This window comes from Gopherus flavomarginatus, chromosome 3 (genome assembly GCF_025201925.1).
Source record: "Gopherus flavomarginatus isolate rGopFla2 chromosome 3, rGopFla2.mat.asm, whole genome shotgun sequence".
NCBI lineage: Eukaryota > Metazoa > Chordata > Testudines > Testudinidae > Gopherus > Gopherus flavomarginatus.
This window is the reverse complement of record NC_066619.1, coordinates 166,754,813-166,776,503: the sequence shown is the minus strand read 5'-3', so window position 1 is coordinate 166,776,503 and position 21,691 is coordinate 166,754,813. Positions and strand designations below refer to the sequence as shown.

The 21,691-nt window shown below is 43.0% G+C and overlaps 1 protein-coding gene across 4 annotated transcripts in view; it reads right to left on the bottom strand.

Annotated features, from left to right (window-relative positions):
- Positions 1-21,691, bottom strand: part of BMPR1B (bone morphogenetic protein receptor type 1B) — a 403,289-nt gene that overhangs the window by 144,625 nt on the left and 236,973 nt on the right. Inside the window, exon 3 of one of the 4 annotated variants that reach the window (XM_050944053.1) lies at positions 17,409-17,492. The exons of the other annotated variants lie outside the window; for them this stretch is intronic. The gene's annotated coding sequence lies outside the window, so the exon portion shown is untranslated. The remainder of the gene's footprint in view (positions 1-17,408; positions 17,493-21,691) is intronic. 4 annotated transcript variants of the gene reach the window in all.

Below are 21,691 nucleotides of genomic sequence, written 5' to 3'. Positions count from 1 at the left end.
CAAAATGCTTCTGAAATAAATGTAGTCCAACTTTACTAATTCTGGGTCACTGAGAACGAAAATGATGCTTAAAATTGTTGATTGGCTCTAGTTTTCAAGATATGCTATTGGGTCAGTATATACGACCCTTGACTTGGGAATGGCGGAGGATAAGTGAGTTATAAAGGGAAGGGATCTCAATTTAAACCAGAAATGACTAAAATACATCTTTGACTGGATCTATGAATAAATCTATGACTGGGTTTGGACAGTACTTGCTTTTTAGGCAAAACAACAAACGATGCAATCTGAAGCTGGCATTGCGTCATACATGATATGAGTTGCATCATGTTATTCCTAGACGTCATGGATGATGCAATCATAACGAAGCTTACATCACTCTGCTGAACAAATTGCCCTATATCAGCTCTAGAAATCATACAGTGTCGTGCTCTCTTATTTGTCAGTGCTTGATTTTGCAAAGGGACACATTTCTGTTTAGCCAAAGTGAGCAGAGATGCCTCGTACTTGTGTGAACAGTGCAGATAACTTCTGCTATGTTTGTGGGGAAGGGACTTTTGCATCACAAAAGCGCAGATAACCACTATGGTTAAGAAAGCCTATCACCTTTATTTTGGCTGCAAAACTGGAGATCAGGACAAGAGGTGGGCCCCACACATATGCTGCAACACTTGTGCAACAAATCTTCACCAGTGGTTGAACAGGAAAAGGAAATCTATGCCTTTTGCAGTGCCAATGATTTGGAGAAAGCCAACAGATCATACCAGCAATGTTACTTCTGCATGGTGCCTCCAGCTGGGAAAGGTGTGTCAAAGAAGAAAAAGTGGACTGTGCATTATCCAAACATTCCATCAGCTATACGCCCAGTACCCCATGGAGAAGGACTGCCCGTTCCTGATGCACCAGAATCATTCTCACTTGAGTCAGACGAGGAAGAGGAAGAGGATGAAACTTCTGGTCCTGAACCATCAATGTCACAGGACCCACATTTTCTCCCATCCTCCTCCTCTGAACCACATCTCATAACACAAGGTGAACTGAATGACCTTGTCAGGGATTTGGAACTACCCAAGAGTAAGGCAGAGCTGTTGGGCTCCAGACTACAGCAGTGGAATCTCCTGGCAGGCTATCAGGGCAAATGGAGCCCATAAATGCTTGCAGACTAGCGCTGGACAGTGACAAGAGATGCTCCATTTAATGAATACAAGAGATAAGCCAAGAAGCGCCGAGTAGACACTGAATAGGACTAAACTATGTACATAATAGCTTTTTGCCTTTTGTTTCATAATAAATTTTATTTATATAACCCTTTTGCTGATGTTTAAAGTGTTACATAAACAGGACAGGTGAAATATTATCATGTAAAGCAACCATAAACACATGAAAAGACCTAGGTTTACAATTTATGATTAAAACTCTACTATCTACACAATATACATAGACATAAAATGTAAAAACTTAAATATCTTAGAAACAGTAGCCCATCAGTTGTTTTAATTGTCATATTTGAATTCAGCACATCAAAATACATAATAAATATCACATTTCATCTCTGAAGCAGACGACTTCTCAAAAATTGTAGACCAGTGTGACTGCCGCTGGCTTTTTAAAATCTCTCATGCAATGCTATGTGGTTTAAAAAAATGTATGACGCTCACAAGTTTAACACAATATTTCTAGTGCTTAAGTTTACATGAGATATTATAAAAAGTTAGTTAAGTGGAAGGATGAGGAATCAAGGGAATTCAGATTTATTCCTTGCTCTGCCATACACTATGTGTAATCTTCAGCAAATCACTGAGGGCTGATCCAATTCCCAACTGAAGTTAATAGGAAGACTTTCATTGAGTTCACTGGGAGCTGAATCAGGCCCCTAACCTCTCTCTGTTTTAGTATCCCCCAATGTAAGGTAAGGATAATGGGCTTGATTCAAGTCTGTTTGGTGGATCCTAGGTGGCAGGTCTCCAGCAGTGAAAACTCCACTTGAAGAGAGAAAAAGAAAAGGAGTGCAAGTTGCCTGAAAACCCACTCTGTCAGGGGGCCCAGTGTCTGGCAGAACATCCCAACGTGTTTACTCCTGAGGGCATTCTGCACCAAAAAATTAAAAATTCGGTGCACATTTTAAAATTCTGAAAAATTATCCAAATTTTATTGGAGGCTCCAGCATGGCAGTGGGGAGCACAGGTCACTGGTTGCACAGAGGTGGGAGATCACTGTGAAGCTGCCCTCTCCCCCCTTCCCCAGGACATGAACTCAGCAGTGAGACTGCACCCAACCCTGATAAGCGCAAGGACTAAGACGGCCACAGAAACACCCCATGGCCCTGCCCCTCTGTGTGGACAGACTCAGCAAGGCAGGATCCAAGTGTAGAGGGGCCCAGTGTGGGGGATCCAGGTGTGGGTTTAGGGAGTTCTGAGTGGGGCAATCTGGGTCTGGGCAGCTCAGTGGGGAGTGCAGGGGGAATCTGGATGCACAGGGGTTTGTTGGGGTTCTGGGTGCAATGGTAATGGGACTCTGCAGGGGGGTGAAGGTGATTGGAGCTCAGCAGGGGGGTCTGGATATGGGTGGAGAGACCTTGGCAGGGGGTCTAGGTGTGGGGGGGGTCCAGATGCTAAGGGTGTGGGGCTCAGTATGGTGGGGATCTGGGTGCAGGTGGCTCATTGGGGTGATTCAGATGCAGGGAGAGTGGGGCTCCCTGAGGGGGAGTTCTGAGTATGTGTAGGGGCGAGGCTCAGTGGAAGAGTTTGGTATGAGGGGGTCTGGATGCATGGGAGCTGGGCAGATGGGGGTGCAGCTCCCTGTACAGGGATCCCTCCCCATGCTGCTGAGGGGTGATCGGTACAGGAAGCGTGGGACAGGGAGTTTGCAGAGCTTCTTGCAGCTAAGGGAGAAATCTGGGGGTGGGTTTGACCCATCCCTGGATGCCATGCAGGGGAAGAGGAAGTCCTGTCCTCCTCAGCCCAGCCAGCACTAGCAGCTGATCTGGTGCAGGGTAGGAGCCACCAGCCGGGTCTTCCCCAGTCCCACCTACTGCCCCACAATGATTTACCTCTCCACTGGCTGCCCTGGGCTCTGGAAACATACTGCTGGGAAGGGTTGCATGACTGCTCTTGTGGCTTCCCTTTGCTTCCCCCTCAGAAAGTCACTTTTCTGCAGAGAAGCAAAGAAATCTTCAGGGGACATATATTCTGTGCATGTGCAGTGGTGCAGAATTCCCCCAGAAGTAAGCATTGTCAAGCCTGACAAAGGAGGGGCAGGGCACTTGAGAGCCACAATGGTTCACTGCATTGCCTTAGCAGTTTGCTTCACGGCTCGCAGGGAGCTTTGGTGGTGCCACTGGGAAAAAGTAGCAGTACTGTTTCTTGACATTTTCTAGGGATGTATCCGTATCCTCCTATCCCTTCAGCAGAGCTGCCCTGCTGGTGCAGGAGAGTCAAAACTGCATCTCCTCTATGCCCCTGGGGAGAATCAAGCACACAGGGTGTTGCACAGCTTAATTCACTACTGTTTTAAAATGTGTTTTTTACCTTTTGGATGGAAGAGGCTACGTAATTACTACACATTTTTGTTACTATTACTATAGTGTTCGTTTATTGACTAAACAGTAAAACATTAACCTCTTTGGGGGAAATGATTAGTATGCTTTTCACAAGCACCCAGTCAAAATAAAAGCTCACCACACAGTTTCCTGAAGGTCATTCAGCATATGTGAAACGAAAAAGTAACTGCTTGCTTACATTTGCCCAGTTAAGATCTGCATTAATACTGCCTTTGCCAACGTCAATAGTTATTGCCCTAAAAGGTGGTTTATTTCACAGAATGTTAATTCCCCATATGTACAGTCGCTCCATGATTACATTCATAGCAGTCAGAGGTGTGACATGGAATGAAAAACTGACCACTACTTATTTCTGTTAAAATATATAAAGAACTTGGGCCAATTCTAGACTGATATACATTCAATGTCACTGATTTGTCTTTACAAGAGTAACTCCAGATTTACATTGCTGTTACTGGGAGTAGAATTTGGTCCTTAATCTTGTCCAGTTCCTTTTCTGTAAATGTTGAAAAAAATGTGCTTTGCATGACAATACAGTAACATTTTAGATGAAATGGCAGTTAGGTAAAAGCTCCCTTGATTGAATAAGCAGTATTTGCACTTTTGACATTTCCATTACCATTTTCAATAGCATACAAACTGTGCAGATGTCAGAAGCAAGCACAGGAAAGCCTTCAAGCAGAAACCAAGAACTTCACTCTGGAACTGTAGGTTTAGATTCATAAGAACAATGCAGTTACATGAGTCAATTACATTTCAATTTCTGTTTCAAGCACTGCTGTGAAAATACAGAACAAATCCTCAGAGGTTTCACTGAGTGCAAAGTCCAACAGGACAATTTTAAAAAGTGTATTTACCTGTAATTACAAAATGTTCTGTCTAGGAGGCAACATTCAGCTGTTTTTATTGTTTGACAATCAGAAGGGTAGAGAGAGGTTCATCTCCAGGCTAGAGGACTTCTCTCTTTTGTACAAATCTCAGAGATAGGAAGTGAATGAGAGGGGAAAACATTTGCATTTAATTCACTACACCAAATAGCTCGCAACATGCTAGGAGCAGTACTTGAAAGTGCTGAAATAACTAGGCACAACAGTTAACTGGTCATACCTCCTGTCATAAACAGATAATTAAGGGTTAATGTCTCTTTTACCTGTAAAGGGTTAACAAACAGGGAACCAAACACCTGACCAGGGGACCAATCAGGAGACAAGATACTTTCAAATCTCGGTGGAGGGAAGCCTTTGTTTGTGTTTTTTGGGTTTGTCTTTGTTCTCTCTGGGATCTGAGAGTGACTGGACGTACTATAGGCTCTAATTTTCCATTCAAGTAGTAAGTGCAAGTAGAAGGGTGGTTTAGTCTTTTTAATTGGTTTTCTTTATTTGGAAATGTGTATCTGGCTGGTAGAGGTCTAATGTGTATGTATTTTGCTGGAAGTATTTTAAATTGTATTTCTGCTGGAGGAGGTTTTTTTCTCCATTTTCTAGAAGCTGACAGACCCTGTAATATTCCATCTTGAATTTACAGTGATTTTCTTTATTCTTTTTTCTTTTATTAAAAGTTTTGCTTTTAAAAACTGTCTGATTTTTTCCCCCTTGTTGAGGCTCAAGGGAATTGAGTCTGTACTTAACAGGGAGGGAGAAGGGTGGAATCCCTTTGTTTTAGATTCACGGAGCTTGAATCTGTATATCTCTCCAAGAGCCCAGGGACGGAACACCTGGAGGGGAGGAGAAGGGGAGGGAAATGGTTTATTCCCCTGCATTGTAAGACTCAAGGAATTTGGGTCTTGGGGTCCCCAGGGAAGGTTTTGGGGGGACCAGAGTGTATCAGGCACTGGAATTCCTGATTGGTGGCAGCTTATCAGATCTAAGCAGGTAATTAAGTTTAGAGGAATTCATGCTAGTATCCCAACTTTTGGACTCTAAGGTTCAGATTGGGGAAAGATACTATGACACCTCCACATACCTGTGAGCTGTGAAAAGGCCAGCATAGCTCATCATTACACATCAGGATTGAGTTCATCTCATCAAATGGGTCTTTGAGTGTATTGTGAAGTAATTTACCAACTGAAAAAATTACTATTTTCCACATCATTTACTTCAACAGTAGCTATGTGATGTCAATAGTTTTAAACATTTAATTAGCCACACCACTTGTTTTATGCTCTACTAATTACATAAAATTGTGCCCAATAATTTTCTTTCCATTCAAACAAACTTTAAGCAGCTGTTAAAACTCTAATTGGGCAAATACTTCCACACAGTGCATTTGATTTGATGCCAAGTACGTTTTGCCCCCAATGGTGAGCAGAGTTTTCCAATATTCATAATGGAATTGTAAACACATGTCAATCTGTACACTACAGTTGAGCCAAGGAATGAATTCAAAACATTTATTTTGGCTGTTACCTTTAAAAGCCAACATAATGTGTAAAATGCAACAGTTTAGAAAAATGTTTAATTATATTAGGCTTTTAATTTTTTCTACTCCAATTTCTACTCCTCCCTGAAAGGACTTTAATGTGATATAGAGGTTGTGTGTGTTCAAGGCATTATTCTGAGCATTTAGACTCAGAGACTTTAAGGACATAAGGGACCATCACAACCATCTAGTCTCACCTCCTGCACATGGCAGCCTATACAACCCTGATCCTAGGCCCATAAACTCTCGCTGAGTTACTGAAGTACTCAAATCTTGATTTAAAGACTTCAAGTTATAGAGAATAAGACAGTTATCTTTCCATAACTCGTATTCTTCGAGATGTGTTGCTCATGTCCATTCCACATTAGGTGTGTGTGCTCACCACATGCACCACTGCGAGAAGTTTTTCCCTCAGCAGTATCTGTAGGGGAGTGACTCTTGTGTTCTCTGGAGTGGGGACCATATGGTGCAGTAGAAGAGGCGCCACCAGCTACCCTCACCCTCAGTTCCTTCTTGCCAAAAACTCCAACAATGGGGAAGGAGGGCGGGTCGTGGAATGGACATGAGCAACACATCTCGAAGAACACCAGTTACAGAACAGGTAACTGTCTTTTCTTCTTCGAGTGCTTGCTCGTGTCCATTCCATGACCCGCCCTCCTTCCCCACTGTTGGAGTTTCTTGTGGAGTTGGGTAGGACTGCACAGATGCACAGATTGTAATAGAACTCTGCCGAACTCAGCGTTGTCTCTGGCCTGCTGAGCGATGGCATAACGAGACCTAAACGTGTGGACTGAGGACCACATCGCAGCTCTACATATGTCCTGAATCAGGACGTGTGCCAGGAAGGCTGCTAAACACACCTGCACTCTGGTTGATGAAGAGCTGGGTCAATTTACGGAAAGGCTTAGTACGCTCCAAATAAAAAGCCACGGCCCTCTGGAGGTCCAGCGCGTGCAGATGCCTCTCCCTCAGCAGTCTTGTGTGGCTTGGGAAAGAACACAGGCAGGAATACATCCTGGGTCATGTGGAAGGAAGATACCACCTTTGGTAGGAAGGCTTGGTAGGGCTGCAGCTGGACTCTGTCCTTATAAAACTCTAACTTTACAAGAACTCTAGTTCATATGAATGAAGCATAAGCAACGCAAGTAAGAGCAGCAAACATTCCATGCACTGCCATTGGCTGCAAGAAGGAATTGAGGGTGGAGGGCTGGCAGCACCCCCTGTACCACGCCATGTGGGTGCCACTCCAGAGGGCACCTGAGCAGCTCCCTTCTGAATACTGCTGAGGGAAAAACTTCCGACACCTGTGCATGTGGAGAGCGCATACTCATAATGTGGAATGGACAGGAGCAAGCACTCAAAGAACTACCATTTACTCTAGTTCAAACCAGCAAGGGACCCAGGCCATGCTACAGAGGAAGGTGAACAGCTCCAAGGGTGTCTGCCGATGTAACCTGGGGGGAAATTCCTTCACAACCCCACGTATGGGTCAGCACAATTTACATAATCAGATATTCACTACAATGGATAAAGGGAGATAGGTGTACACTACGGAATATTTCCCCAAGTTTACCTGTGTGACTCACCAGGTGTCTAGGACTACCAGTGATATTCTGTCTGTTTAATATTTCAAATGCTCAGCTGTTTACAAATTCATGTATTATAGTGTGTACTCTAAACTTAAGCAACAGTGGTATGTATGTGCAGATGGGAGGCAAGGAGAGAGAGGACCGTGGGACACCTTTTTCTACTCTCTATGATCAAAATGCATTCCAGGGATTTCTATGTTTCACAGGTTATTTTCATCTCTCAATGATACAATTTTTTTTACCATATTCTTAGAAATCCACAAATAACCCCCATTGACTTGAGACAGAGTTGAACTGAGGTAAAAATTAGACTTCATGAATCAATTTAATCTAGTATAACTTCACCGACTGCAGTGGAATTATACCAGAGATGCATTTGGTCCCCGAGTCACTATCCATAAGTGTACTACTGAGGGCCAAATGCTGCGGTCCAGATGAGGAATGGATCCTGGTAACGCACAGGAAAGAAGGGTTGCACGCTAAATCCTGCTCATTTTTCTGATGTGAGAAGTCCCAGGGTTTGGCCTCAATCTCAAAAAAAAAAAAAAAGAAAAAAAATCTCCCCTGAACTATAATTTTTTATTGATTATATGAGCTTCATATTGAGAATTTCTGTCAGGATTCTTAACAGAAAAAAATGATTTTTTGTGATATTATTCTCTGTAATGACCCTACATAAATTATTCATCTTAAACCGAAAACGGAAGAGCCCTGATAGAATTGGCTTCTGAGACTGAGACTGTCAATTTTCTAATCAAAATCAATCTATGGGATTATTATTAAGGCTATGATTTAGTCACGGGTATTTTTAGTAGAAGTCACAGACAGGTCACGGGCAATAAACAAAAATTCACGGACCCTGACCCATCCATGATTTATACTAAAAAAACCTGTGCTTAAATCTTGAGGAGAATGATGCTGGGGGGCATGAGGGTGGCAACTGCTGGGAGGGGTTGGGGGGAGGATGTCATAACTATAAAAGGAAGGGTAACAACCCTCCGGTATACAATACTATAAAATCCCTCCTGGCCAGAGGCACCAAAATCCTTTTACCTGAAAAGGGTTAAGAAGCTCAGGTAACCTGGCTGACACCTGACCCAAAGGACCAATAAGGGGACAAGATAATTTCAAATCTTTGGGGGGGTGGGGAGGGAAGGCTTTTGTTTGTGCTCTTTGTTTTGGTGGTGTTTGCTCTTGGGACTAAGAGGTACCGGACATCAATCCATGTTCTCCAAATCTTTCTGAACAAGTCTCTTATATTTCAAACTTGTAAGTAACAGCCAGGTAAGGCATGTAGTTTGTATTTGTTTTCTCTCCCTTGTGAATTTTACCTTTGCTAGAGGGAAGTTTATCCCTGTCTTGTTGTAACTTTGAAATTAAGGCTAGAGGGCGTTCCTCTGGGCTCTTTGAATCTGATTACCCTGTAAAGTTATTTTCCACCCTGATTTTACACAGATGATTTTTACATTTTCTTTTTAATAAAATCCTTCTTTTAAGAACCAGACTGAATTTTCCACTGTCCAAAGACCCAGCGGGTTGAGTCTTTGATCACTTTGTAACCAATTAGTTAGGATATTATTCTTAAGCCTCCCCAGGAAAGGGGGTGTCAGGGCTTGGGGGAGATATTTTGTGGGAAGAGGAACTCCAATGGTCCTTTCCCTGTTTCTCGCTAAATCACTTGGTGGTGGCAGCATACCAGGTTTTAACCTAAACTGGTAGAAATAAGCTTAAGGGGCTTTCATGCAGGTCCCCACATCTGTACCCTAGAGTTCAGAGTGGGGAAGGAACCTTGACAGAGGCGCTATGGAGGGGGTGCCCGGTGCCAGTGGACCACAGCTGCTCCAGCCACCCCGCGACCACTGCTGGGGGCTGCCGGAGAAGCGGCTGGTGTGGCTGTCCTCAGGGCCACTTGTCATAACATTTTTCCCAGATTTGGACGTTAGCGTCCAAAATATGGGTGTTAGCATGAAAACCTCCAAGCTTAGTTACCAGCTTGGACCTGGTAAAGCTGCCACCACCCAAAAAATTAGAGTGTTTTGGGGCACTCTGGTCCCCCCAAAAACCTTCCCTGGGGACCCCAAAGACCCAAATTCCTTGAGTCTTACAACAAAGGGGAATAAACCATTTCCCCCCCCCTCCCTTCCAGGTGTTCCCTCCCTGGGTTCCTGGAGAGATACACAGAAGCAAGCTCCGTGAATCTAAACAGAGGGACTCCACCCTCCCCGTTTCCAGTCCTGGAAACACAAGTACTTCCCTCTTCACCCAGAGGGTATGCAAAGTCAGGCTTAGTAAATCTAACACAAAGAGATTTTCCCCCTGACTTCTTCCTCCCACCAATTCCCTGGTGAGTTGCAGAATTAATTCCCTGGAATTCCCACTAAAGAAAAACCCCAACAGGTCTAAAAAAGAAAGCTTTATAAGAAGAAAGAAAAATACATAAAAATGGTCTCTCTGTATTAAGGTGACAAATACAGGGTCATTTGCTTAAAAGAAAAAAATGAATAAACAGCCTTATCCAAAAAGAATACAATTTAACACAGTCCAGCAACTATACACATGTAAATACAAAAGAAAACAATATAAACCTATGGTCTTCCTATCTTTGTACTTATAACTTGGAAACAGAAGATTAGAAAGCTGGAGATAGAAAAATCACTCTCATAGCCGAGATGGCACAGACACAAGACAAAGAACAAAGAACTCACACACAAAACTTCCCTCCACTCAGATTTGAAAAAGTCTTGTTTCCTGATTGGTCCTCTGGTCAGGTGTTTCCGGTTACTCCTTTCCAGGTGAAAAAGACATTAACCCTTAGCTATCTGTTTATGACACGCCCCCCAAATTGCAGACAGTGGGGAACCTCACTGGCGGTGATTTCCTCCTAGAACTTTAAAATAAACAGATTAATACAACACATGCACCTTTACATATACCACTAAGTATATAACTAACAGACTTGTACATTTTAAGAACACTTTTTAACTACTGGATTCTGGGAAACTCTCACAGGAGAGTGCATCAGCTACTTTGTTAGAAGCTCCTGAGATGTGCTGAATTTCAAAATCAAAATCTTGGAGAGCTAAACTCCAACGAAGAAGTTTCTTGTTGTTCCCCTTGGCAGTATGAAGCCACTTTAGCGCAGCATGGTCAGTTTGTAGCTGGAACCGCCGTCCCCAAACATATGCGCGTAGCTTTTCCAGGGCGTACACAATGGCATAGCATTCCTTTTCACTGACTGACCAGTGACTTTCCCTCTCAGACAGTTTCTTGCTGAGAAACACGACAGGATGGAAGTTGTGATCCGTTGCTTCCTGCATGAGAACTGCTCCTATACCACGCTCAGATGCATCTGTGGTTACTAGGAATGGCTTGTCAATGTCCGGGGCCCTGAGCACAGCGTCAGACATGAGCGTTGCCTTAAGTTGGGTAAAGGCCTTTTGACACTCATCAGTCCACTTAACGGCATTTGGCTGGGTCTTTTTGGTCAGGTCAGTCAGTGGGGCAGTGATTTTGCTGTAGTGTGGTACAAATCACCTGTAGTACCCGGCCAAGCCTAAGAAGGATTGGACCTGTTTCTTTGACTTTGGGATAGGCCACTTTTTGATAGCATCCACCTTGGCCTGTAGGGGGTTTATGGTTCCTCGACCCACCTGGTGTCCCAGGTAAGTCACTCTGTTTTGGCCTATTTGACACGTTTTGGCCTTAACAGTTAGTCCGGCCTGCCTGATGCGCTCAAAGACCTTTTCCAGGTGTAGTAGGTGTTCGGGCCAGGAGTCTGAAAAAATGGCCACATCATCGAGGTAGGAAACTGCATATTCTGCCAGTACTGCTAGTAGACCATCTACCAGCCTCTGGAAGGTGGCGGGTGCATTTCGCAGCCCGAAAGGAAGGACATTGAATTCATACACCCCCGCATGGGTGACGAATGCTGACCTTTCCTTGGTAGGTTCATCTAGTGGTACTTGTCAGTACTCCTTGGTTAAGTCTATTGTAGAGATGAACTGGGCACGTCCCAACTTCTCCAATAGCTCATCGGTGCGTGGCATTGGATAGTTGTCCGGACGAGTTACCGCATTTAGCTTATGGTAGTCCACGCAAAAGCATATTTCCCCATCTGGTTTGGGTACCAGAACCACTGGAGATGCCCATGCACTGGTAGATGAGCGGATTATACCCATCTGTAGCATGTTCTGGATCTCCCGTTCTATAGCAGCTTGGGCATGAGGAGACACCCGGTAGGGTGGGGTTCTAATTGGGTGAGCATTACCTGTGTCAATGGAGTGGTATGCCCGTTCAGTCCGTCCTGGGGTGGTTGAGAACAATGGGGCGAAGCTAGTGCACAGCTCTTTGATTTGTCGCCACTGCAGACGTTCCAGGGTGGTTGAGAGGTTCACCTCTTCCACACCACCGTCTTTTTTCCCGTCGTAGTAGACACCTTCAGGCCACTCAGCATCATCTCCCTGGACTGTAAACTGACAAACCTGTAAGTCTCTGGAATAGAAAGGCTTGAGAGAATTAACATGGTACACTCTGGGCTTTAGTGAGGAATTGGGAAATGCTATGAGGTAGTTCACAGTTCCCAGGCGCTCTTGGACTGTGAACGGCCCTTCCCAGGATGTGTCCATCTTATGGGCCTGTTGCGCCTTCAAGACCATAACCTGGTCTCCTACCTTGAAGGAACACTCTCTGGTATGTTTGTCATACCAGGCCTTTTGCTCTTCCTGAGCATCCTTTAGGTTTTCTTTAGCAAGGGCTAAAGAGTGTCGGAGGGTGCTTTGTAGGTTGCTTACAAAGTCCAGAATGTTAGTTCCTGGAGAAGGCGTAAACCCCTCCCATTGCTGCTTCACCAACTGTAATGGCCCCTTAACCTCGTGGCCATACACAAGTTCAAATGGTGAAAACCCTAAACTGGGATGTGGTACAGCCCTGTAGGCAAACAGCAAATGCTGCAACACTAGGTCCCAATTACTGGAGTGTTCTTTGACAAATTTACGTATCATGGCCCCCAAAGTTCCACTAAACCTTTCCACCAGGCCATTGGTTTGATGGTGGTATGGGGTGGCAACCAAGTGGTTCACTCCATGAGTTTCCCACAGTTTTTGCATGGTCCCTGCCAGGAAATTAGATCCTGAATCTGTAAGGATGTCGGAGGGCCAACCTAACCTGGCAAAAATGTCTGTTAGGGCCAGGCACACAGTCTTAGCCCTGGTGTTGCCTAGAGCTACTGCTTCCGGCCATCTGGTAGCAAAGTCCACGAAAGTCAGTACGTACTGCTTTCCTCTGGGCGTCTTTTTTGGGAAAGGACCCAGAATATCCACAGCTACTCGCTGAAATGGGACCTCAATTATGGGGAGTGGCTGGAGAGGGGCCTTGACCTGGTCTTGGGGTTTTCCCACTCTTTGGCATACCTCACAAGACCGGACATACTTGGCAATGTCCTTGCCCATCCCCTCCCAGTGGAAGGACTTCCCCAACCGGTCCTTGGTTCTGTTCACCCCAGCATGGCCACTGGGATGATCATGGGCTAAGCTTAAGAGCTTCCCCTGGTACTTAGTTGGAACCACCAACTGTTTTTGCGGCTGCCATTCTTCCCAGTGTCCACCAGAAAGAATCTCCTTGTATAAAAGTCCTTGGTCTATAACAAACCGGGATCAATTAGAAGAGCTGACAGGCGGTGGGGTGCTCTGTGCCGCCGCCCAAGCTTTCTGAAGGCTGTCATCCGCTTCCTGCTCAGTCTGGAAATGTTCCCTTGAGGCTGGGGTCACCAGTTCTTCCTCAGACTGGGGACTTGGGCTTGGTCCCTCTGGAAGTGATGTAGGTGATGGAGTGGTTTCCGTTGCTGGTGAACCGCTCTCCGCTGGTGCACCTGAGGGTATTTCAGGCTCTGGCTGAGCCTTTTGGGTACGGCTGTCTGTTGCTTCTGCCAGTTCTGGCTCGCTGGCGCCCACTGGCGTTGAGTTTGAAGATGTGGTTGCAATTGCTGGTGCTGGTTGCTGTTCCAGTTCCGGGCCTGGGACTGGAGGTGCTGTGGCTGTTTCAGTGGTTGGCATGGAATCTGGGTCCACTACCTCTGTCTGGGTCTCTGGTAACACAGACGGGGCGCCTGTGGATGGCTCAGGAACAGGAATGGGTCTGGAAGCTTGCCTGGTTTGGCTACGTGTAACCATTCCCACTCTCTTGGCCCGCTTCACCTGGTTGGCCAAGTCTTCCCCCAGTAGCATGGGGATGGAATAATTGTCATAGACTGCAAAAGTCCACATTCCTGACCAGCCTTTGTACTGGACAGGCAGTTTAGCTGTAGGCAAGTCTACAGCTTGTGACATGAAGGGGTAAATTGTCACCTGGGCCTTTGGGTTGATGAATTTGGGGTCGATGAAGGATTGGTGGATAGCTGACACTTGTGCCCCTGTGTCTCTCCACGCAGTAACCTTCTTTCCGCCCACTCTCAAATTTTCCCTTCGCTCCAAGGGTATTTGAGAGGCATCTGGGCCTGGGGATCTTTGGTGTGAGGGTGGTGTAATGAACTGCACTCGGATGGCGTTCTTTGGACAGTTGGCCTTGATATGTCCCAGTTCATTACATTTAAAGCATCTTCCATCTGACTGGTCACTGGGTCGAGGTGAGTTACTGGAGACTGGTGAGGTGGAAGAATACTGTGTCTGTGGCTTTCCGTGGGTTGTAGGTGGGGTCTTTGGCTGCCCTCGGTTGTAGGGTCTATTGTCGGTGTGCCCTCTGGGGTATTCGCTCCCCTTGAGAGTAGCTTTCTTGCTTTCTGCCACTTCCATCCATCTGGCTCCAATCTCCCCCTCAGTGAGATTTTTGGGTTTTCCATCTTGTATGTACCGTGTTATGTCCTCAGGAACACCATCCAAGAACTGCTCCATTTGTATGAGGAGGTGCAGTTCGTCCAAGGATTTAACATTATTTCCTGATATCCAGGCCTCATAATTCTTTCCAGCATAGTAGGCGTGTTTGGGAAATGACACATCTGGTTTCCACTTTTGGGTTCTGAAATGCCGACGGGCATGATCCGGGGTTATCCCCATTCTGTATCTAGCCTTGGTTTGAAAAAGTTTATAGTCGTTCATTTTCTTCTTAGGCATTTCAGCCGCCACCTCTGCTAAAGGTCCACTGAGCTGTGGCCTCAATTCTACCATGTACTGGTCTTCAGGGATGCTGTACCCAAGACAGGCTCTTTCAAAATTTTCTAAGAAGGCCTCAGTGTCATCACCTGCCTTGTAGGTGGGAAATTTCTTGGGATGTGGAACCATAATAGGGGGAGGGTTGTTAGGATTGGCTGGAACATGCTGCCTAGCCTGTTCTAAGTCCAGTTCATGTTTTCTCTGTTTTTCCCTCTCTTCACTTTCTTTTTGTTGTTTTTCCATTTCTCGGCGGTGGGCCATTTCTTCTTCTTCTTGTTTCCTTCTGTGAGCCGCCTCTTTTTCTTGTTGTTTTCTTTTGTGGGTTGCCTCTTCCTTGGCTATTTCTGCATTAATTAGTTCTATCCGTCTCTTATGTTCATTTTCTTTGTCTATGGCTTGTTGCCGTGCTCGCTCCTGCCTTAGGCTTTCCTTGGAACTCATGTTTTCTGCTTTCTTGTGCTGAGGCGCCCTCTGGTGTTTATTGTCTGAACTGCAGCTTCTCTGTTGCCTCCTGGGATCTGCCTAGCAACAATGCCTTTTTGCCTTTCTTCCTCTAGCTAATCTTGTAAATGTAAAGTAAACCAGAAAAACCACTTTATTTGCATGTGTATTGCTGGATACTTGACCCTCAATGGGAGTGCTATTGTCTGACAAAAGACCCGTTTGTCACAGCTTAATGGTTCCTTACTTAATATGCAAGCTACTGCCAGGAGAGAACAGAAAAAAAAATTCTCTCTGGTTCCTTTTAAAACCAAACCCTCTTTGCTTAAAAGCCCCTAGCAGAGAAAAGAAAAATATAATATTCCTACTGGCTTCTGGATTCTATCTTTCCCACAACGCTGCACACCATGTCATAACATTTTTCCCAGATTTGGACCTTAGCATCCAAAATATGGGTGTTAGCATGAAAACCTCCAAGCTTAGTTACCAGCTTGGACCTGGTAAAGCTGCCACCACCCAAAAAATTAGAGTGTTTTGGGGCACTCTGGTCCCCCCAACAACCTTCCCTGGGGACCCCAAAGACCCAAATTCCTTGAGTCTTACAACAAAGGGGAATAAACCATTCCCCCCCCCTTCTCCCTTCCAGGTGTTCCCTCCCTGGGTTCCTGGAGAGATACACAGAAGCAAGCTCCGTGAATCTAAACAGAGGGACTCCACCCTCCCCGTTTCCAGTCCTGGAAACACAAGTACTTCCCTCTTCATCCAGAGGGTATGCAAAGTCAGGCTTAGTAAATCTAACACAAAGAGATTTTCCCCCTGACTTCTTCCTCCCACCAATTCCCTGGTGAGTTGCAGACTTAATTCCCTGAAATTCCCACTAAAGAAAAACTCCAAAAGGTCTAAAAAAGAAAGCTTTATAAGAAGAAAGAAAAATACATAAAAATGGTCTCTCTGTATTAAGGTGACAAATACAGGGTCATTTGCTTAAAAGAAAAAAATGAATAAACAGCCTTATCCAAAAAGAATACAATTTAACACAGTCCAGCAAATACACATGTAAATACAAAAGAAAACAATATAAACCTATGGTCTTCCTATCTTTGTACTTACAACTTGGAAACAGAAGATTAGAAAGCTGGAGATAGAAAAATCACTCTCATAGCCGAGAGGGCACAGACACAAGACAAAGAACAAAGAACTCACACACAAAACTTCCCTCCACCCAGATTTGAAAACGTCTTGTTTCCTGATTGGTCCTCTGGTCAGGTGTTTCAGGTTACTCCTTTCCAGGTGAAAGAGACCTTAACCCTTAGCTATCTGTTTATGACACCACTCCAGCAGTGCTTCATGCAGCTGTTTTGGGGGACACCTGAGCAGCTGGCCCTGGAGCCAGCTGCTTGGGTGGCCCTGGGATTAGCTACATTGGCCCCTGCAGAAGTCATAGAGATCGCAGAAAGTCACGGAATCTGTGACTTCTGCGACCCCCGTGACAGATAGAGAGCCCTAGTTTTTATTTATCTAGCACCAACGGTATACTTGGTACTTCACAAGCAGTGTTTTATCACATTTTTAATTTAATATCAAATCCACTCTATTTTTAGCACAATAAAACTTTTAGCAGTACAATAAAACTTTCAGCAGCATCAGTGGCGTAGTCAATGGTATAATGTGCCTTTAAAATGTAATACATTTGCTTATTCTCAAAACTATTTTCATTAATTAATTTGATCAATTATAGTAAAAAGAATAATTTCCTTTGATTATCTTAGGTCCATTTTTATATAACCACAAGCTCCTAATTAATCTGCACACTCTGACATGTGAATGTCAGCCAAGAAGAGCATGATTTCTCTCACATTTCTTGTAATATCACTGAGAAAACCTACATGAAGGTCTTTACTTAAAGCACAGACACTGCACTGAACATAATTACAGATTTGCTTCAGAGACCAGATATCCACTGACCATGTAGCGAAACTGAAACAGCAATAACAAGTTCACAAAAGCCTCTAAGTTACTACTTTCATTTGTGTGATGGATCATTTACAATACCTTGTTCGTGAACACTTGGCTCTGAAAGGCAACCAATCAAGCAATTTTACACTACGATCTATCTGAAGGATGAATACTCCTGTGAGAAACTTTCCACAGAATCTCTGCAGTGGACAGGATTTACGTCTGAGCTCCCTTATCAATGGACTGATTTTCACCCACAAACCCCTTTGAGGTCAGTGAGAATCACAGATACTCAGTACTTACAAAAAGTGACCGGATTTTCAAAGGCGCTGAATGCCTGCAGTTCCCATCAGCTTGAGTAGTAGAATTAGTGGATGGAAAGCAGGCCTAATGAAAAAGAAATGCACATGCAATATATGTACCAAGGATTCAGGTTCAAAGAAATTTGCCACAATATATAGGTTCAAGGCTTTTTTATTATTATTCTGTGTTTTGTTTTATCCTTGGGTGTGGGACAATATTAGTTTCTCACGTACTGGGAAGTAAAGGGTTGAAATGTTTTTATTCGATGCCTGGGCAACCTTAATATTTCTGCATTTCCGAACTTCTAAGTATTTGGCTTGATGACATTAATGTTCTTTTAATATAGAGTGTTTAATAGTATATAGCAAAAATAGTATCTAGAAAATGTAATTAAATACAGAAAATAAAAGATAATAACCACATTTTAAAAACTGCAGTTTATACAAACATTGCATTATTTTTGATAAGCCTAAACTTACACACTGATTTGTGTATTTCATTTTATCTGCTCACACAATTAAAAGCAAAACATGATTCTATTAAACAAAAAAACAAAAACAAACCAAAAAACCAACACAAGACAAGAGGGTGGCTTAAATATGCAGTGTGAAGAGGTATTCAAACATAAAAGAGCAAATGCAATTCAGTCTGCAAGGACTCAATTCAATAAAATTATGTCCTGCTTCTCTTTTGTGAAAAATCTTTGCAAGGCTACAGAGTCCATGGAAAAAATTAACTAGTGGTGATCTTCCTTGACTTTGTACTGTGAATGCATGGACTTTTTTTTTTTTTTTTCATGAAATCCTGCTTTTTTCCATTCTGGTCTGTGCCATAATGCAGCTTGAGCAGAGATAACAGAACAATCTGTGGTCTGACTCGATTATTAAAAGAGAACATTAGTAAGCAATGACTAGCATACATTGCGGCCTTGACGCAGTGACAGCCAATCATAACTAATATGCAAGAGCGTCAGTCCCCCTATATAGTTACTTTTATTGTCCTCATCCTAATGGTGTAAGAAGGCCTGGTGTGTATGTCACAAATCTCACATCCATTCATCTAAAGAAAGGGGAAGATGGAGAAGAAATAATTGGAGAATTGACAGGAAGAATTTCACAAAGCATGTCAAACAAAGGGTAAAAGAAATATGAAAAATGAACCCTGGAATATGCAGCATTTAGCAAAGGCACATCCAAACCAAATGCAAAAGCAAAACGTACCACTCATAGTAGCACATCTATGTACTAGTGATTTCCTTTGCCTGTATAAAAAAGCTTTGAAATTTCAAATACGTTAAGGTGCTTCCTGTTAATAATGATAAGAACTACTACTGATATAAACTATAAAAGAGATTAGATTGTAGACATAGTGCTCATTGATGTAGACAGCCACACACATACAAACAGATCTCCCTTCACTTCTTATATACCAGTATGTTCTTTCAGCTTTCCCGTTGCATGGGTCCTTCACATTCACAGGAGCCAGGCACACATCCTCCACTGTGTGTTCCAGCTGCAGTTTGGCTATATATCTGTTTTCTGGGAATGTGAGTACAGTACACAGCCATTTACAATTTGTCTCTTGATGTCTGTATTCTAAAACTGACTTATTAATTCCTAGACAGATAATATCTTTTACTGGACCAACTAACTTCTCCGGGTGAGAGAGACAAGCTTTCCAGCTTACACAGAGCTCTTCTTCAGGGCTGGGAAACTTAATCAGAGTGTCACAGGTAAATACAAGATGGAACAGATTATTTAGCGTAAGCAGTTGACATATTTCAAGGGACCATTCAAGGTGAACTGCCCTGTTAACCCCTACAGTCATAGGGAGGAAAGGAAAAGTGTGGGAGAGAGCAGACAGGGGATGGTTGGGTTAGTGGATTATAGATCGTTGTAATAAACCATAAATTCAATGTCTCAATTCAGTCCATGACTTTTAGTGTTTACCAAAGTTATGAATTTAAGCTCCCAGGCTTGTCTTTTGAAAGTGTTGTACAGGTTTTCTTTGAGGATGAGGACTGATAGGTGAGATATAAACTGATTGCTTTGTGGAAAGTATTCACCCACAGATGATGTGGTGTTTTTGTCTTTTATCATTTCCATGTGTGACTTCATTCCAGAGCGTAGTGATTGTCTGATTTCACCCACATAGTTGCTGTTGAGGCATTAAACACACTGGCTGAGGTATGCCACATGTTGAGATAGGCATTTGTAGGACTCATGAATCTTGAAAGGTGTGTTGTGGGGGGTGTTAATCATTGTAGCAATGTGAAAGATATTACCTCACCCACCTTCTCTTTCTAATATCGTGGGGCTGACATGGCTACAACAACACTGCATTCTTAATTCTTCTCATTTACTTCACACAACTTTTGTCTACAGCATTTCCCTCTCCTCAACTGAACACCTATCACTCTATGCAGGATGTTCAGTAGAAGCTAGAGGCCACATAGGCATTCTCCGTTTTTAGGTTTCTCTACTTCTTCCACATTTACTTTAGGAAAATTCCCCTATCAGCCACATTAATATTCTTATAAACGTCTTTTTAGGAAGTGCACAAGCCTCAGTAATTTCAATAGGATGACTCTCTACTTTTTTGGGAGTTATAAGGACAATGACCCAAATCCTATAAATTATTTAAAAATATTTCTCTCATAGAAATTTAACTGTGCTGCTTTTTTCCGCAGTAGCAGAGACAGCATCTTATTATAAACAGTTATATTTTTGCCCACATTAAAAATTCTGCATTTAAAATATACTAAATGAGGGACAGATGTTTAAAACAGAGGTCCTACAATGAAGTACTAAATATTGTTGGCATAGCAAACTCTTTGGTACAGTTTAGTCTGTTTTCGCAATAGGTATGTTTTCACAGCTGTAAGGGCACTAAAAATTACTGTCTCTGCTCCAATATTAATATAAAATCAATGAAAATATAAGCCAGACTGCTGAGTGGATTACACTATTGTTCACATACCATACTATTAAAATCATTCGCTTTTAAAAATTAATTCTAAGCAAGTCATTAAGCAGTTAAATGCTTTAAGGTTGTTCAAGAGGAACACTGTCACTAAAATAGCCTATATATTTCCATCATAAACATTACAATGCAACTCTTTGTTGAAACAAAATTGTGTCCCATTTCTAACAAACTAAACTAACTACAACTAGTTTTGTGCTGCTGCTAAATTTAGATACTCCTCCCTCCAAAGTTTGTATAAAAAAACTACGTGATGGGAAAAGTCAAGCTCTTTTCCATAAGTGCTGGCCGAATTCTTAGAGGTCAGTAGTAGAGCTGGGAGAAAATTTTCAGTCAAAACTTTTCTTTCTGTGAAAAATGCAGATTCAGCAATGCTGAAAAGTTTTGTGAATTCATGCAAGTTTCACCTAATTGTTTCAGCCAGAAAAAAATTTAGAAATTCCCCAAAAATCAAAACTTTTCATGGACATTTTCTAAACAAAGTATTTTGATTCTTGGTTCAAAACAACTTTTTATTCTGGAGTTTCCTTCAATTTTATTAAACAACAATAAAAAACATGAACAATGCTTGAAATTGAAACAAAACTTGTTTTGTTTGATGTACAATTAGATCTTTTCAACTTTTCAATTAGCAAAAAATTTCATTTTCAGTTTGAACCAAAAGTGTTTTCCCCATTAATGTTTTAGAAACTACCAGTGAATTGAAAAATTCATTATTGTCCCAGCCCTACTCTGTAACTCCACTGGGTTGTTCTGCTATACGTTCTGATATGACGTGAAAGTGCAGATTCTGTGGCAACTGGAAGAGTGCCCCACAGATGTCCCTCACCTCCCAAATCTGCTCCTGACAGAGAAGGGAGCACAGAGAGTGGATCATCATAATCCACTTCCTTTTCCGCTCTTCACTGTATTAAGAATTCTGTGGCTGACCCGAATTCTGAGGTTCAGACCCACAGAACCAACAAGTCATATAAGCTATTGGCCAAATTCTGTCCCAGCTTACACTCCTTCCGCAAGTTGATTTATTTCAATGAGGTTGGAAAGGGCTAGCTGAGGGAAACATGGAGAGACCTCACAATTTTTCTCCAGAGTTTTAGCTTTCATTTTATTTTTACTTAAGTTTCCAGTGGCTATGGTTGTGAAAACAACTTAAAAACATGACCATGATGTACTCAAGACAGGAATGTTTACTTGAGTTTGCAAAGAGCCTGAAACAATACCTCTGAGATGTCAACTGTCCCATTTTGTTTCCAGGGGTGCTGCTAACTCATATGCTGATGACAGTTAACATTGACATTTAA